This window comes from Sparus aurata, chromosome 13, assembly GCF_900880675.1.
Source record: "Sparus aurata chromosome 13, fSpaAur1.1, whole genome shotgun sequence".
Lineage (NCBI taxonomy): Eukaryota > Metazoa > Chordata > Actinopteri > Spariformes > Sparidae > Sparus > Sparus aurata.
Genome location: NC_044199.1, coordinates 32,663,534 through 32,671,073, shown reverse-complemented (window position 1 = coordinate 32,671,073; position 7,540 = coordinate 32,663,534).

Sequence of the window (7,540 nt, the reverse complement as noted above, 5' to 3'; positions counted from 1 at the left end):
GAGATACAGCTGAGACCTTCTTCCTCTGAGCTTTCAGAAAAAGTGTGTTTTGTCGTCCTAAGACCAAGTTTGACATTTTGAAAGGTGAAGGGTCATAGAGGTGCTGGGTCACAGTGCTAATAAAACACACATAGTTCCACTCTTTTACTCACTCTGTAATTAAAATGACATAGCCATGTGTTTCGGAGGTCAAAATAGCAATAGCGCCCATCCCCCAACACTTACATTGAATAATATGTAATAAAGGCACACACACAGCAATTTAGGCAAGTGACTTTATTTTTAAACATAACTAGCTGTAAACCTGAAGTAAGGTAACATTCAATATGGAAAAACCGAACTCAGAATTGGAAGACGAAACTTGGAAGTGAAATCTGGAATTTAGAAAAAACATCCAATACTGACATCTAGTGGCCATTTCAAAAAGTGGAAGAAAAAACTGGAATGACGTCATTCCAGATTCCACTTTCAATACTAGTAGATGGAAATCTGAGTTGGAATTTTGGTGGCCTTCCATTTTGTATTGACTTTGAATGGGCAATCCCTAACCCTACCCTACCCTAAAAAAAAAACCTAAAAATCTATCATTTCAATTAGAAGAACATTTACTCATACTCACCTTCCTGAAAATTAAAACCAAATTATATACGTAACATCCCAAAGTTAATAATTCATGAAAAACAATTCCTACGTCACTCCAAATTTTAAAACAATCCCTACGTAACATCCCAAAGTTAATAATTCATGAAAAACAATTCCTACGTCACTCCAAAACTTAAAAAATAATTCATACTTACCTTAAAAACGAATTCATACGTAAGTTCCACAATTACAAACCAATTAGCATATTAAAAACAATTCATAGCTCAGTTTCAAATGTTAAAACACAATTCAGAAGATTGCAAATAATTCATATGTAAAATCTACGTTAAAAACAATTCATATGATTGGCACGTATTTGTACGTAATTTCGTACCTTCAAAATGTAACATACAATTCATACGTTATTTCCAAAATTAAATAATTCATATTTACATCCAAAACGTTAAAAACATACAAGTTTAACTTACCCACAGTGTGAATAAAACAATTCCTACGTACTAGATATGGAATTCAGAGGGGGAGTGGCTAAAACTGTATAAGAGGAGCTACCAAGAGCAGGAGCTCACTTTCTTTCTGAAATTCAGAGGACAAGCAAGTCAACAGTGACAGACAGTCAGTTTGAGGATTTTTTTGTGTGTGCACCTTGGCCTGAAGAAGACTGTACCGGTCGAAACGTTGCCCCTGGGCACACACACATTTGTTTGCAAACACTTTAATACACTTATTAAAACAATGTTCATTTCATTATTATATTAAAAACAACATTCATATTTGATATTAACTTTAATTTCATATATATAAAACCACAACTATAAAACACCAAGCACGTTATTACATAAATACACCGTGCAAATAAACAACAACAACAACAACAATAAAAACAAGAGTTTATTTACGCGAGCCGGCCCCATTGGGACCCAGTTGACGGGCAGGACCCGGAGATGGCCAGTGCACAATCTTTTTTGGGGGGCAGGTTATTTCTCCTTCTCCTAACCCTAACCTAACCCTAAACTCACCAAACAAGTGGCCGAATTTTCCTAGCTTCCCCACATGCTCATATTTTTGAGCAGAAGTGGTGAGGGTCGCCGGAACGCCCCTGGTGGTTTTTGGGGGGTGCCGGCGCTCTGTTGGCACTGGAGCAGCTGGGCAACGGTGTCCTCGAGGCTCTTCACCCTTGCCACCAACTTCTGGCAGCTGCAAGCGCAGCTTTGATCAGGTCCAGCACTTGAGGAGGTGTAGCTGACCATAGACGCGATGCCGCTGGAGGAGGCGGCGGTGGCACCTCGCAAGGAGGTGGTCGTGAGGCCGGCACCTGTGGCGGTGTCCACACCGGTGGGTGGGGCACCGGTGTGTGTGGGACCGGCCGAGGGGACCCTGGGAGAAGGCACGCCGGAAGAAGAGGCGACGGCTGAGGCTGGCGACTGCTCGCTGTGGCGTAGACGCCAGCCTCGGAGTCCTCACTCAGGGAGAGGTGGAGGACCACCTCTCCCTCCGCCTCAGCTGGCCCGCCATCCTCGCCCATATCCGCTGCTTCGCCTACAATGAATAACAAAAGACATGTCAGGAACACATGTACTGTTTGTAACAGTGAACCTTTCACAAACAAATTCACTCATCACAGTGTAAATTTACCTTCATCGGAATGCGCGTGTTCGTCCAGCGAGGACACCATAGGGATTTGGGGATTTGTTCGCCGCAGTGCCGCAAACTCTTTAATGATACAGCGGCGCTTGGCCTCCTTCACAATGAATTCTCTGTCCTATTGATATAAAGTGACATGTTTGGACACAAAATCGTTTCTATTGCAACTTCACACTACATTTGCAGGAATTACGTTGCATTTACCCTTACCTGGGGAGGCATCATGTGAACGTCGATGAGGTGCTTGTCCAATCGGACTAGGTTCCTCTTATCGCAGATGTCACAGTTCAGATGTTTGGTGGTCCTGGAGTAGGGTCACAAGAATAAATGGCTGCAAAATTTGGACTAACAAAATGTTCCCTTTTTTCATGTGGATGAATGTAAGTTATTACCTGGCGTTGCCGTATTTCATCAGAAGCGCAAATTCCTCCTTATTGGGGACTGTGTGGGTCCCTCTGAGGTGCTGTTTCAAATTGGAGTAACTCTGGAAACACAATCCGCAAACCTTGTCCGCCTGCAGATGAATACCACAAAGCAATGGTTAAACAAATAGAAAGAAAACAATGTCCTGTCTCCACTATGGGGCGCTGTGACATTGACTTTATGGCGTCTTAAGACAATACATGATGAAGTCTCGACACACTTTCTCTCACAAAGATCAAGAAATTACAGACGACACTTGCCATTTTTCTCCTGCTGAAGTTGGTCCAACGAGCACTGTCATCTAAATGGAATAGATGGAAATTTGGAAGTTACAATATAAACAATTCCGTATTTACATTTTGTCATTGAGCAACCCATGTGCGCGGACAAAATGCCAAAGACTAATTTGTCAAATGGTGAAAAGTGCATGAAAAACACAACGTAAGGTGATCTTGATATGTTACACACTGAAATACAGCACAAGCAGTAAGTTAACAACACTTTCAGTTTGACAATAGTCATGCCGCCGACTTAGCAAGCTGCTACTGCTAGGTGAAAGCTAGTCAGGTGCTACTTGCTACAGGGCGTTCAAGTTCCCATCTAACAAATGTGGAAGCGGGTGCAGTAATTCCGTATTTACACTTATTTCATCTTAGCGACCATGGTGCGCGGCCATGACGACCTAAATTAACTTGTAAACACGATAAAAAGTACATGAAACATAACGCAAGGTGATATTGATATGGGACACACGGGTATTGAGCACTAAGGTATCAACACTTTGGCATTGACACAGACGTGACGGGGAGCACTTAGCAAGCGGCTACCGCTAAAATCAGCCACGTCAATTTTGCAAACCCTCTGCACGGACATAATGACATGAATACATTTTTCAAAGGGTCAAAAGTGCATGAAAAACGCAACGTAGGGTCATGTGATATGTTACACACCTGAAATGCAGCAAGAAGCAGCAAATTAACCAACACTTCCGGTTTGACAATAATAAAAGACGTCATGCCGCCGACTTACCAAGCTGCTACTGACACATGAGCTAGTTCAAGTGCTACTTCCTGTCAGGACAGGAAGTTCAAGTTCCCATCTAACAAATGTTGGAAGCCCGTTCAGTAATTCGTATATTATTTTATATCATCTTAGCGACCATGTGCGCGGCCATGACGACCTAAATTAACTTGTAAACACGATAAAAAGTACATGAAAACACAACGTAAGCTCATCTTGTAGTTACCACACCTAGCCGTTTTAGACAGAGCACCAAGCCGCCAATTTGCCCGTCCTTTTAGGGATGGAAATCTCCATCCCCAGGACAATACGATATACATCTCGATATGTAGGCTATGGTACAATACACTGACGATTCACATGAAGCATCTAACGATTCAGTACGATATGATTTATCTTCCTACCACGATTCAATCACGATACAAAAACAATGCAAATCTGTGCAAATTCAACTCAGCTTTATTGTTCCTTCAAGAACATAAGCAGTACCATACTTCTCGTCATTAAGAGGCTCATAACAAATGAAGACAGATCTCTTTAAATGAGGCTACTGAGGATTGAACATTGATGAGCATTGAGGAGGTGTTTGTCAACATAAATAAGTTGGCCTATTCACAAAAGGCACATAGGCCTAACAGTAGTGGAGCTCAGCCTACAAAGCTGTCAGGAGTCAGGACATGTCATTAACAATTTAGACTAAAACAAGATAAACAGTCAGGAGCAGCAGCACTGCCCCAGCAGTTGGAGCCATTTGATTATTGTAAACATAAAACAGCCTTTCCTGTCAACAAAACAGGTCTGTAATAACTACAAAAATAAAGCATTAGGCCTACATAAATAACACCAGCCTCACATTATCAAACAGCAAACTTAAGACAAATTACTTTTTTAAAAGGTTTTTCTTCATGAATACCAGCTGATCCACATGTTCTGGGGCAAGTAAACTGCGCTGGGCTGTGACTTTGTCACCTGCTGTGCTATATACTCGCTCCGACGCTACACTTGTTGCAGGAATGGACAGATAATGCTTTGCCAAAGCTGCAAGCAGTGGAAGATCTCCTTGGTATCTCCACCACTGTAACACATCACCACTCAGATCTAGAGAAGCCCTCTCCTGATATTTCAAGATTTCCTCCTTAGCTCTCTCCCTTGTGGTCTTCAGTGGTGCTCTCGGAGTGAGGAAGCCCCCGAACATCTGGTCCAAGGCTGTTTTCTTCGCTGGAGGCTCAGGGACGTCATCTAAACAGTGGATCAGAGGAGAAGGAATTACAAGTTGTGCAATTATGTCTGTCATTCATTTAACGGCATACATAAATAATAAATCAATAAATAATAAATACACAATGTCTAGGCCTAATAATTAACAAAGCCACATTCACATGATCCACAAAATACTTTATCACAGCCCCTAAATATCCTGACTAAACAAACCTGTCTCACTCTCTTCCTCATTCTCACTCTCACTCTCTTCCTCTCGGTGAGTGCTCCTGTCACCTTGTGAGCTGCCTTCAGCTATCTGGCTGTCATTCAGCGTGTCTGTGTCGCTGTCACCTGCCTGACCATAATCAGTATTCATTATTCATTAATTACTACTACAGAATTGGTATAATACAGATTTTCTTAAACTAAACAAATGAACATCACCATGACATGCCAGTAGAGAGAGAGTGTGAGAGAGAAAGCGCCGAGTAGGCTTAATCTTACCTCGTCATCTCCATCCATGTTCACCACCTCTGCTGCAATCTTCATGAAGATTGTGTCCTTGGTGGTTTCATCATCACGGAACGCCAGGTCCTTGAAGCCGGGGTCAAGGGCTGTGGCACAGTGGAGGATGTCTCGGATATTGGCATAGCGGCCGGAAAAGTCCTGGTTGAATCGTCGTTTCATCTCTGAAATCTCAGGCAAATCACTTTCTTTGGCCTGAAAGTGCTTCTGCAGTTTCGCCTGGAGTGGCGAGATCATTGTGATGGTGGGATTCTTTTATGGTTGCCACTTTCAGGGGAGTCATCAGTTTGACGACTTCTTGGATCAGTGCCATGTCGTCTTCACTCAGCCTGGCCATGTCTTCTTCCTTCTTGAGTTTCCTTGAGAGCAAAGTATTCAGCACGGCAGGCTGCTGTTCCCAGAAACGCGCCAGCATGTCAAGGGAACTGTTCCATCTCGTGGGAACATCATGGATCAGCTTGTGCTTTGGCAAGTTGAGCTGGGTCTGGGTTTCACGTAGCAGTTCGGTTGCCTTTGGGCTCATGTGAAAAAATGTAACCACCTGAATGGATGGATGAATGAATGAAATAAACTTTGTCATTATACAGTACAGGTACATGTATAACAAGATTTGGTTGGTAGGCCTACTCTCCAAAGTACACTCACCTTTCTCACTTTCACACAAGACGTCCAGCCATCAATTGTAATGGCGACTGTATGGGCATTATGCATTGACTTAGCTATGGCTTGTTTTACTTTCTGGTGCAGCTCGGGTATTTCTTTTTCAGCGAAAACCTTCCTGCCTGGCTTTTTATACCTCGGCTCCAGGACGCTCATGAGGTATTCGAAGCCCTCGCCCTCTGTAGCACTGTACGGCTGGATATCTTTGCAAAGATAGAAAGCAATGGCTTTAGTTATTACCTTGGCGCGGGCAGAGTTTGCACCCAGCGGAGTTTGGAAAAAAGTACTGATGCATGGCTGTTGACCAGTGTTGTTGGCGCCGCTGGAGCTACTAGTAGCATGAGGTGAATCCGAGGCATGATCCGAGCCGGGCGAGTTGGCTATTACCGAGGGGGCTTCTCCAGCCACACCGTGTCGTCATTTTAGGTGAGTTATCAGGTTGGTCGTGCTGCCTGTGTACTTTATAGCAAGATGGCATATCTTACAAATTGCTTGGGACTTATCAAGGTTTCCGTCCTTTTTGAAAAATCCGAAGTGACGCCAAACATTGGACTTGTAGTATGGCTGGGTAAACTATGTATTTGTTCGTCTTCTGCCATGTTTACCGGTAGCCCACTTCAGCACGTTTCTTTCTTGTCGACTCTGTTGATGTTATTGTTGTTATACTTCTTCTGTTTCTTCTTTTTCGGCCCGGATGTTGATATTCAGTGACTAGTGACGCAAGCGCCTAGTGGCGAATTGGTGAATCAGAGTGTGTTTGTCGTTGCGCAAAAAGTAGTCCGCACGTGAGAAACGGTTGATTGAGATAATTATGGATGTGAATTGACTGAAAATAATCATTTAAAAAATATATATAATAATAAGAAATCGGATTTTACCGATGCAAAGCTTTTATAAGGAGATGCATCGTGGTTTCAGCCCAGTTTATATCCGATGCGTACCACTCCAACCGATGCAATGTATCATAGACCCTTGCATCGATGCACTGATTGCGCATCAGATAAAATGCCCATCACTAGTCCTTTTGGCGGCTCAGTCCACGGTTTTAGATAGAGGGCGGCAAATTGGGGGTCTGTTTTGGTCCGCCGATTTTCCGCCTCGGAGGGTACACTTATTTCCGCCTAGCTTGCTATCTAAAAATGAGGCGGAAATGTGCCGGCCTCTGCGTGAGGTGGGTGGAGGTGTTGATGACCTGCACTGTTGTGCGACCCACAGCCGGGCAGTTTTAAAACCAAGAAACAGCTGATCACAGCAGTCAGTCCATCACTTCATCCGCGGACATTAAGGTGAGCAACTGGACAGCCGCTGAGATCCAGGAGACGCTAGGATCTCCTCGGTCTCTGTAGCTGTTTGGTTGTGTTAGCTTGATGTTGTGTCGGCAGGCTAAGGACGGTCGCTACTTTCAAATTAAAAGCCTCCCGCTCAGAACCCAGTTCTAAACTCTAATGGGGTGCAATGTAAAGCTCTT